The sequence below is a fragment of the Gorilla gorilla genome, chromosome 19, assembly GCF_029281585.2.
Source record: "Gorilla gorilla gorilla isolate KB3781 chromosome 19, NHGRI_mGorGor1-v2.1_pri, whole genome shotgun sequence".
Lineage (NCBI taxonomy): Eukaryota > Metazoa > Chordata > Mammalia > Primates > Hominidae > Gorilla > Gorilla gorilla.
Window position 1 is genome coordinate 110,577,399 of NC_073243.2, and position 11,128 is coordinate 110,588,526.

The 11,128-nt window shown below is 48.7% G+C and overlaps 1 protein-coding gene across 5 annotated transcripts in view; it reads left to right on the forward strand.

The window, feature by feature from the left end:
- Positions 1-3,658: 3,658 nt before the first annotated feature.
- Positions 3,659-11,128, forward strand: part of LOC101124208 (succinate dehydrogenase [ubiquinone] flavoprotein subunit, mitochondrial-like) — a 31,031-nt gene continuing 23,561 nt past the window's right edge. For 2 of the 5 annotated variants that reach the window (XM_055367842.2, XM_055367843.2), the window contains exons 1-3: positions 5,005-5,146; positions 6,261-6,432; positions 10,257-10,375. The gene's annotated coding sequence lies outside the window, so the exon portion shown is untranslated. Of the gene's footprint in view, positions 5,147-6,260; positions 6,433-10,256; positions 10,376-11,128 lie in introns of all 5 variants that reach the window. The other 3 variants (XM_031003236.3, XM_055367844.2, XM_055367845.2) reach the window with 3 other exon arrangements.

The following is an 11,128-nucleotide window of genomic DNA, read 5'->3' on the forward strand; positions in this document are numbered from 1 at the left end:
AGGTACAGGAACGCTAGAGGGGAGAAAGCACGGAGAGATGGGAAAAGCACGGAGAGAGAGACGGGGAAAGGGCAATCAGGAAGACCGAGAGAAAAGGGGGGAAGCAGAATGACAGAGGAGGTGTGAAGAGAGAGAAGCCCGCTGGAGCGCTGAAATACTGAATATTCTCCCCCGGGAGCTACTCAGGGTAAGAATTTCTCCAGGGACTGCTCTTTCAGGCAAGCACAATTACACACATTTCTATGTTATGTTAAGTAAAAATCTAGTAAATGGGCTGGGCACGGTGGCTCACACCTGTAATCCCAGCACTTTGGGAGGCCGAGGCGGGCAGATCATGAGGTCAGGAGATCGAGACCATCCTGGCCAACATGGTGAAACCCCGTCTCTACTAAAAATACAAAAATTAGCTGGGCGTGGTGGTGGGTGCCTGTAATCCCAGCTACTCGGGAGGCTGAGGCAGGAGAATCACTTGAACCAGAGAGTTGGAGGTTGCAGTGAGCCAAGGTCACGACACTGCACTCCAGCCTCGTGACAGGGCAAGACTCCGTCTCAAAAAAAAAAAAAAAAATTCTAGTAAATGAAGCAAGTGATCAGGACAAAACTAGCCTCTCGTCAATCAATCAATCAATAGCGCTTATCAAGTATTCATACGTCTGCCTCTTCTTCTAGACTACACTAGGGGCTGGTTAACGCTCTTATGTGCAATAGAACCTCAAACACCTCATAACACACCTTTGGAGAATCCTTACAAGAACACCAAGTTAACAGTTATCTCTGACCACACTACCTCAGCAAAAAACCAGGAAGAAAAAATATTCTTCAACCCTTTTCAGGGACAGAAAGCATCATTTCAAAAGTCCAAGAAGGGAAGGTAAGAATTTCAGAAGTGAAAGTTATCGTGAAAGGCTATAAAAGCTGGAGATGAGTCTGAAAAACAAATGGAAAATGAGTCACTTCAGGGCCTCTCCCAGCCTCAAAGCCAATTAATTATTACATTAGTCAGAGTAATTTTAAGGCTTCCAATCCACTCACCCTAGCCACAGGCAGCAGTAGCCTCTCCAAGTGTTAAGGGTTTTTTTCCCAAGCCTGCAGGCGGATGAGCTTTTTACATGGCAGCCCCTTAGGATTGGATGTGGACCTGCCCTGTCTTTCACCAAGAAGCAAGCACTGCGCAGATCACTGAATCATAAAAACCACCTGCTCTTACCAGCCTCCTCTTCCTCTACAGCAAAACTTCTGACCTGAGACATCGAAGCAGATAAAAAGCCACTACACAAAATGTATCGCTACAACTAGAGGGCAGTTTTGCCTTTCTTCCATTCAATTATTCAGTTTCTCATGTTCCTAAGTGCCAGCCCAGAACCATGGAATGTGAAGAAACACAAAACTCACTCCTCTGCATCAGTGAATTGATTGTTTGGTGGGGATGTAAGTCTGCATATGACCGGCAGGTCCCCAAAGTGGTGCCAAGTCAATCTAAACTAGAGAGAATTTCTGGCCAGGCCAAGCAGAGATTTCATGGATGAAGTCTCCCAAAGACTGATTTCCTAAACATTAAACATCACTGGTTTTCCAAAACTGGTTTTCTTTTTTTTTTTTTTTTAACCCTGTTGCTCAGGCTGGAGGGCAAGTGGTGCCATCTCCACTCACTGCAGCCTCGACCTCCCAGGCTCCACTGATCTTCCCACCTCAGCCTCCTGAGTAGCTGGGACTACAGGTGTGCACCGCCACGACTCGCTAATTTTTGTATTTTTTGTAGAGATGGGGTTTTGCTGTGTTGCTCAGGCTGGTCACTCGATCTGCCCACCTGGGCCTTGCAGAGTGCTGGGGTTACAGGTGTGAGCCACCACGCCCAGCCCACTGGTTTCCTTTACACCCGTTTTGTTCCCCCAGCAGTCCTTATGAGGGCACCTGAAATAAGGAACCTCCTCCCCGACTTGAGAGCAGCAAAGCCTTGAGAGGGAACTAAGTTATTAAAACCCACCACACACAAAATGCTTCTAAACGCCTTGGCTGACTTAATCCTTGCAATGTGCTGAGGTTAAGTATGATTATCTATCTCCTGTGAACAGGAAGACTGAGGCTCAGAGCTTAAGTGATTTGCCCACGGTTCATTGCATGGGATAAAACTCGGCTGTCCCTGGCAGGTCCCAAAGTCACGGCCTTCAGGCTCCCACACCATGCTGCCTCCCTCACCGGGGCTCCACACTCTCAGCCTGGAAAACACGAATTTTAAGAAAACCATGACTTACGAAAAGCAGCCAATCCCAGCATTGGAACCAACAGGGCATAATTCCACCTGCTTCCATCACCACCATCCGCCCTGGAATTAGGCCGGATATTCCAATTTGGGGGATCATTTAGGTTATTCATGGAGATATACCTTGAAGTAAAGAATAAAAACGTTAACTACTTTTATTCAAGAAATTTTTCTTCAGTTTTAACTATGTGCTTGCTGCAGAGCACTGAGGCCCTACGGGATTCAAAGAAGAAAAAAACTAGACCAGGGCCGGGCGTGGTGGCGCGCACCTGCAGTCCCAGCTACTCAGGAGGCTGAGGCAGGAGAATCGCTTGAACCTGGGAGGTGGAGGTTGCAGTGAGTCGAGGTCGCGCCACTGCACTCCAGCCTGGTGACAGAACGAGACTCCGTCTCAAAAAAAAAAAAAAAAAAAAAAAAAAAGGAAAAAAAAAACAAGACCTTAGGTGAAAGCGACTCACAATCTGGCTGGGGAAAGTGGAGAAAACAGACATGTCTTAAGCATCTGAAGTGCAGGTAGAATCAGGTAAGTTCTCTGGTACAAATATGTTTAAATGTATGGCTGCCGCGATGGTTAATTTTGTATGTCAACTTGACGGCACCATGAGGTGCTCAGATACGTGGTTAAGCATTATTTCTGCGCGTGTCTGTAAGGGTGTTTTTGGATGAGATTAGCAATTGAACCTTTAAACCAATTCCTCACATGTCTCCCTTCTATTGGTTGTGTCTCTGGAGAACCCTCATACAGTTGTATCGAAGATACAGAATCAACTCGATAAAGTGGGCTCACACAGAACATTTTCATATGAACCAGGGTTTGAAGACTGAGCAGCATTTTGACAGGCAGAGAAAGAAGGAAAGGGTCTTCCGATCAGAAGGAAGACTGTGAGGAAGGCAGGGAGGGGTGATGTGGGGAAGGTGCAAACAGTGCTAGAAGCTTCTCAGGCCTCCTCGTGGTGGTGATGAATGCGGAGATTACAGAGCTCTCTGCTTCGGGCTCAGCATGCACCCTCCATAACTAGGCTGGGGGCTAACGTTAATAAGAATTTACTAATTGAGTACCTACACGAGGTTGCACGTTTTCACAAAGTAGAGTCACTTTAAGTTTGTTTACATGTGACCTCCACAAACACACACGATTACAAAATAGTCAAGGGATGTATAATAAGCAAGAAATACAATCCAATTTCTGAAAGCTTTTCATGGGATTTTCAACAAATACTTAACATCTAAAGATAGAAAATTATAAGCAATAAAGATATGACAAAAATATGTCTTGGAGCTTAATACTAAGGGGTTTGTGGTAATTATAGAATTAAAAAATTAAGGCCAGGCACGGTGGCTCACGCCTGCAATCACAGCACTTTGGGAGGCTGAGGCAGGTGGATCACCTGAGGTCAGGAGTTTGAAACCAGTCTGGCCAACATGGTGAAACCCCGTCTCTACTAAAAATACAAAAACTAGCTGGGCGTGGTGGCGGGGGCCTGTAGTCCCAGCTACTCGGGAGGCTGAGGCGGGAGGATCTCTTTTGTTTTTTGAGGGGCAGTCTTGCTCTGTTGCCCAGGCTGGAGTGCAGTGGCTCGAACTCCGCTCACTGCAAGCTCCACAGGAGAATCTCTTGAACCCTGGAGGCAGAGGTTGCAGTGAGCTGAGATCGCGCCATTGCACTCCAACCTGGGCAACAACAGCGAAACTCTGTCTCAAACAAAACAAAACAAAATTAGATAATTAACACAGGACTAAAACTGCATAACTTTCAAAAAAAAAGTCTAGGAGGTATTATGTTCATTCCCTGCAAGCCAATAAAGGCCACCCACGTCTGGGGCCTACAATCTAAGAAAATAATCCTAAAGTTATGGTCACAAATATATTCTGTACGGTGTTATTTATTAAGAGCAAAAATGGGAAACAACCCAAATATCAATAAAATGGGACTGAACCCTTGCAAATTTACTAAAATAACTCAAAATTGTTAAACATTATGCACAAGACGAAGATTTTAATAATTTAAAGTGAAAAGACAGGAAACGTAATTACTAATGATTATTGGTTTATTTTTCATGCCACTTCATTCCACAAAAAGATTTCAGATATCTTACAAAAAGACACAATAGAAATATTAAAATACTATCTGAACTAGAAGCAAAATCAGGGTAAGCTAGCAGAAAGGCGTATAAGCCAAAGGGATCTACGCAGCTTTCAAAGCTGACCACGGTGGTGCGTGGTGGCTCCGCCCGTAATCCCCGCACTTGGAGAGGCCGAGGAGGGAGGATCGCTTGAGGCCAAGAGTTCGAGACCAGCCCGGGCAACACAGCAAGATCCCGCCTCTACAAAAAATTTAAAAATTAGCCGGAAGCCAGAGGCTAGGGACATGGCTGAGGATCGCTCCCTCCCCTCACAGGCCGGAGACCGAGGGTCACACCCTCTCACTAGAGGCCGGAGGCCCGTGGCCGCTCCCGCCCGCCTCCGCGGACGAGCGCCGCCCCTCCGACCCCATTCCCTGCGATCTGGTCGTTCGGGCCCTCTCGGTCTGGGCGATCCCAGGGAACCACCCACGGGGCTTTAAAAATGTTGGTGCCCAACACCTCCCCGGAATAGGGCCCGCCCTACATCGGTCGGGGAGCGCGGGACCTCCGTATCCCCACAGCGCCACCGTCCGCAGGTGCGCTTTGTGCAGGCGAGGCGCCTCCACTATGGCCCCGCTTGACCCCGTGCGCAGGCGCGGCATCCCCCCGCCGCGGTTCCTGCCCCCCAACGCTCGACCCCGGTGTGGTGCGCAGGCGTAGTCTGCGCGGGGACTGGCGGGACTGCGCGGAGGCGACTACAGGCATGGGGGTCTGGGTCCTGTCGCGGCTGCTGAGCGCTCCGCGCCTGACGCTGGCCAAGGCGGTGAGTCCGTGCCGCGGACCGGGGCGGGGCAGGCGGGGGCCGAGGCGGCGGTAGGAGCGGGACGGTCCCCAGCGGGCCCGAGCGGAGCGGAGCGGGCGCCAGGTCCCTGCGCCCCCTGTCCCGGGATCGGGAAGGGGCTCGGAGAGCCCTGCGCCAGTGCAAGGGGGAGCCGTGGGGCGGACTCGGGGGTCCGGGGAGCTCGGTCCTTAGCAGGTAGTCCGGTGAAGGTCACGACCCCGCGGGCTTGCTGGGCGTCTCCTCCGCCGCCTTGGTCCGGGCCTGGGGTCCGGAGACCTCCCGGGCTGAGGTAGCCCCTCGCCTCAGTGCCTGGCGGGTGGACTCGGGGAGGAGTCGTGTCTGCCCAGGTCACCAGGGCTCCTTGTTGGGCGAGGTGGGTGGAAGCTGTTGCTCTCCCTGCGTAGACGAAGAGGTGAACGGGGTAGAACAGTCTGGAACATCAGTCTCCCCTGCTGATGTTTCTCCACCTGCCATGCTCCTGGGTCTGAGCCGGAGCACAGGTGGTGAGGGCCCCGGGACCGTGGGACACGGGGGACAGTCGCAGATGCTGACATTGGAGGTCCTCTGACCTGCTTGTAACAGCAGGTGCTCAGGGGCAGAGGGGAAACTGGGGGATACCTTCGGAAGCTTCCCTCTGAAGAAGAGTAGCTATGGTCCTTACTTCCCTCTTAGATGCGGTCTTTACTTCCCCTTTTTTTTTTTTCTTGGAGGTGGGGTCTCACTCTGTCGCTTCGGCTGGGGAGCAGTGGCGCAATCTCGGCTCACTGCAACCTCTGCCTCCCAAGTTCAAGTGATTTTTCCGCCTCAGCCTCCCTAGTAGCTGGGATTACAGGCACCCGCCATTATGCCCTGCTAATTTTTGTATTTTTAGTAGAGATGGGGTTTCACCATGTTAGGCAGACAGGTCTTGAATCCCTGACCTCAGGTGATCACCCGCCTCAGCCTCCCAAAGTGCTGAGATTACAGGCGTGAGCCACCACGCCTGGCCTACTTCCCTCTCTTTCTCTGACCTGCAGCACAGACACCCTGTTGGGGAAGGTGGGCTGGTGGAGGCATGGGCACCTTGACATTTCACCTGAAATCTTCCTTTCCACAGGTCCTGAGGCACGTGAATGGCCAGGATCAGATTGTGCCCGGCCTGTACGCCTGTGGGGAGGCCGCCTGTGCCTCGGTACATGGTGCCAATCGGCTCGGGGCAAACTCGCTCTTGGACTTGGTTGTCTTTGGTCGGACATGTGCCCTGAGCATGGAAGAGTCATGCAGGCCTGGTAAGTGTTTTCTTCAGGAGCCAGACTATTTGAGAAGGCGCAGGAAGTTAGAAAGTCTTTTTTCTTTTTTTTGAGACAGGGTCAGCCCAGGCTGGAGTGCAGTGGCACAGTCATAGCAGCCTCAACCTCCCGGGCTCAAGCAGTCCTCAACACCTCAACCTTCAGAGTCCCAAGTAGCTGGGACTACAGATGTGCACCACCACACCTGGCTAATTTAAAAATTTTTTTGTTTTGTTTTGTAGAGACAGGGTCTCACAGTATTGCCCAGGCTGGTCTTGAACTCCTAGACTCAAACAGTCCTTTTGCTTCAGCTTCCCAAAGTATCGGGATTACAGGCATGAGCCACTGCACCCAGCCATGTTATAAAGCCTTGATTTGTTACTGGAAATTTGCTTAGTGATCATATAGAGGTAGGCTGGGTTTTTTTCCCCTAGAAGTGATTAAACTGAGAAATCCAGAGATTATATGGTGGTAATGTTGAGACTAGATAGAGGCTGGTTGGGGATCTTAACAGTTAAGGTGACATTTTTGGGGTTACATTTTTAATTATTTTGCAGTCATTATGTTCTGTTTAGAAAAAGCACTATTAGAAAGTTGTTATTTTTAGGGGAATCATTACATATTACTTGCCTGATAAAAATCACTTATTTGCAGTGAAATATTTTAAGTAGTTGGCATGAGTGAATATGTAACTTCTTGGTACTTAGAAAAGTAATTTAGGCCATTCTGGAAACAAAGTACAGCTAGCCTCTATTAGAGGAGAAGGGCTGACTTACAGTGAATAGGATTCCCACCCTTTACGGACAGATTGGATTTCACTTGCTGGTTTTCTTTTCATGATGGCGTCAAATAATGTGCAGTAAAGGAAATACCACGTGTGGGAGTGTGAGTCTTACGTGCACTAAGAACAGGACAGTTAGCATCGCTCGCACCTCCGGAGATCTTCACGGTGGTTATGCAGCCTCGTGTGCTCAGAACAGTGTGAGGTGGATGAGGCACTGGTGGATGTTTGTGTGGCAAGGATGGTGGGACCCAGGCCCATGTTCTTCCCGTTACCTTTCTCTGGTGGTAACTGTTAGCTTCATTTCTGCTGTTTTTATAAAACAGGTGCTTTTTGTGTGGATTCAAGTGAAATAAAAACTAGCACGGCCGTAACTTATAAACGTGCCCCCTTTTCTATCTGTAGTTAGAAAGGTACAGATAGTATTAAAAGGGTAGCTTACTTCAGACACTCTGTCTCTGGATCTGACCACCGCTTGGGAGGCCAGCACACGCAGAGCTGGCGTCTCATCCCCAGCCGTTGCTGATCATCGGTGAAGGCGGAGTTCAGGTGCATCGTTCCTGACGCCACAGGTAGTGCTTGTCTCACTCCGTAGCCCTGCACTTTGTCGCAGTGAGGACTGCTACCACTTCTCTCAGAGCAGTGTAGAAATTTTGAGGTGCTCTTTCTTTGAAAATGCAGAAAAGAACATTTTGTGAGAATACCCTATACTTTACATCTGAGAAACCGCTCACGCATGCGGCATCTCAGGCAGAATGCTGTGAGGTCACTCAAGAGGCTGCACACCTGTGGTCCTGTTGATACGACATTCTGGAAAAGGCACACCTAGGGAAGACAAGGGATTGCTGGTTGCCAGAGGCTGTTTCCTGATTGTGCCGAGACTTACAGACACAGCTCTGTGTGTGTCAAAATTTGAAAAACCCTACACTAAAAATGATGAGTTTATTTTACTGTATCTTTATGCTTTAATTTTTAAAAATGAAAAGGAAAGAAAAAATGCTTGTAGCATCACCACTTCTCCCCCAACCCCCTCCAAAAAGAATACATATATATATATATATATATGTATTTTTTTTTTTTTTTTTTAGAGATAGTCTCCCTCTGTCGCCCAGGCTGGAGTGCAGTGGTACGATCAGGTGCACGCCACCACACCTGGCTAATTTTTTAAAATGTTTCATTGGGATAGGGTCTCCCTGTGTTGCCCAGGATGGTCTTGAACTCCTGGCCTCAAGAGATCCTCCTGTCTCAGCCTCCCGAAGTAGTTACATGCGTCTATACGTATGTTAAAATTGATAGAACTGAGGCTGGGTGCAGTGGCTCATGCCTATAATCCCACCACTTTGGGAGACCGAGACAGGCAGATTGCTTGAGCTCAGGAGTTCGAGACCAGCTTGGGCAACATGGTGAAATCCCGTCTCTACCAAAAATACAAAAATTATCTGGGCATGGTGGCTCACACCTGTGTAGTAGTCCCAGCTACTTGGGAGGCTGAGGTTGGAGAATTGCTGGAGCCTGGAAGGCAGAGGTTGCAGTGAGGCAAGATCACACCACTGCACTCCAGCCTGGGCAAGAGAGGGAGGAGACACTGTCTCAAAAAAGAAGAAAAAATAAATTGTAGAACTGTCCACCAAAAGAAAAAAGTCAATTTTACTGAATGATCAATTTTTAAAGCATTATTATCAAAAGGAAGAGAAACACCAGCGAGCCTAGAAGCATTTGAGCAGACCCTCAAGAGATCCACAGCCTGGGCCCAGGGAGAGGTGGTGCAGACCCTCAAGAGACCCACAGCCTGGGCCCGGGGAGAGGTGGTGGGTGGGGCAGGGCCTGTCTGACTCCTGCATTTCATACATCCTACCTCCTGCATGTGTTACCTGTTGAAGAAAATATATATAGTGTTATAAAAAAAAACTTTAAAATTTTTTTCAAGACATCTTAGAAACACAAGAGTTGCAAATCTTGGCCGTGCACAGTGGCTCACACATGTGATTCCAGCACTTTGGGAGGCCGAGGCAGGTGGTTCACCTGAGGTCAGGAGTTCGAGACCAGCCTGGCCAACATGGTGAAACCCCATCTCTACTGAAAATACAAAAATTAGCCAGGTATGGTGGTGTACTCCTGTAGTCCCAGCTACTCCGGAGGCTGAGGCAGGAGGATTGCTTGAACCAGGAGGTGGAGGTTGCAGTGAGCCGAGATGGTGCCACTGCACTCCAGCCTGGGCTGCAGAGTCCATCTCAAAAAAAAAAAAAAAAATTGCAAATCTTGAAGTATAGGTGAGAGCACACAAGAGTCCAAATCAGCAGGTAGCTTTCAAGCACACAGCAGCCACCTTCCTCCCCTTGATGCAAAGGACAGTGGGGTGGCCGGCCCCTCGGGACCACCATCTGGAAGGTGTCTTTTTTTTCCCTTAGTGGAGTGACAATTATATACACGTAATATATATACATTTGTATACATTTAATTTTTTTTTTTTTTAAGACAGGGTCTCACTCTGTTGCCCAGGCTGGAGTGCAGTGGCGCAGTCTCGGCTCACTGCAACCTCCACCTTTCGGGTTCAAGCAGTTCTCATGCCTCAGCCTCCTGAGTAGCTGGGTTTATAGGCACGCACCACCATACCCAGATAATTTTTGTGTTTTTAGTAGAAATGAGGTTTTGCCACGTTGGCCAGGCTGCTCTTGAATTCCTGACCTCAAGTGATCCACCTACCTTGGCCTCGTAAAGTGCTGGGATTACAGGCGTGAGCCACCGCACCCGGCCTACATTTAATTTTTTAATTTTAGAGATGATTTCTAGTTTATTCACTCTAAGATCACTTAATGGATATCTACTGTGTGCCAACAATTTTGCCTTTATGTCCTTTAAAATTGGCCCCAACTCAACAGATGGCCTCAGACGTAGGGTGGGCTGGCAGTGTGTTAGCTCAGGAGACTTACACAGTTTCCAAGCTCCTTGAGCGGCTGTGCTACATGTTTCTGTGTCATTCTAAATCCATTTGGTTTTTTAAAACAGTTTTCAAAAGTTAAATTCTAGCTTTTTTTTGTTTTAGGAGATAAAGTCCCTCCAATTAAACCAAACGCTGGGGAAGAATCTGTCATGAATCTTGACAAATTGAGATTTGCTGATGGAAGCATAAGAACATCAGAACTGTGACTCAGCATGCAGAAGGTAAGAGCCTGGACTCGCTCTGTAGTGAGCAGGCGGGCTGCATACCTGGCCCTGCACTGGTTTTGTTTTCTTAAAACTAGATCTAGGGGGATGCAGGTGCAGTTTTGTGTGGATGTACTGGGAGGTGGTGGAGTCTGGGCTTTTCATGTACCCGTCACCCAAGTCGTGTGTGTTGTACTCAGCAGGTAATTGCTTAACCCCACCCCTCCTGCTTTTTGGAGCCCCCAGTCTCTGCTACTCCACTCCATGTGTCCATGTGTACTCACTGTTCAGCTTCCACTTCCAAGTGAGAATGTGTGACACTTGACCTTCTGAGTCACTTCACTTAGGATAGTGACCTCCTGATCCATCCTGCAGCCATCTTCTGTGGCTGCAGAAGACGTGATTGTGTTCTTTTTTTATGGCTGAGTAGTATTTCATGTTATATATGTACCACATTTTCTTCATCCGGTCGTCCGTTGATGGGCTCTTAGGTTGATTCCATGACTATGCTATTGTGACTAGTGCTGTGATAAACGTAAGAGGCTGCACCAGTATCTGGAGGTAAACAGCGGTAGGATGTACTCCTCACCGTATCGAGACTATGAAAGAGACCAGGAGGCCTGAACTATACAGAAGTGCACTTCTTTTCCACATAGAAGGTCAGCAGGCTAGGGCAGAATTAGTGATTGCTTGGCATCCAGGACAGCCTTCTGTGGTTCACTTGTGTGTGCTTGGGCATGACCTCTGTGCCCTGACCATCGCTGGCTGTCA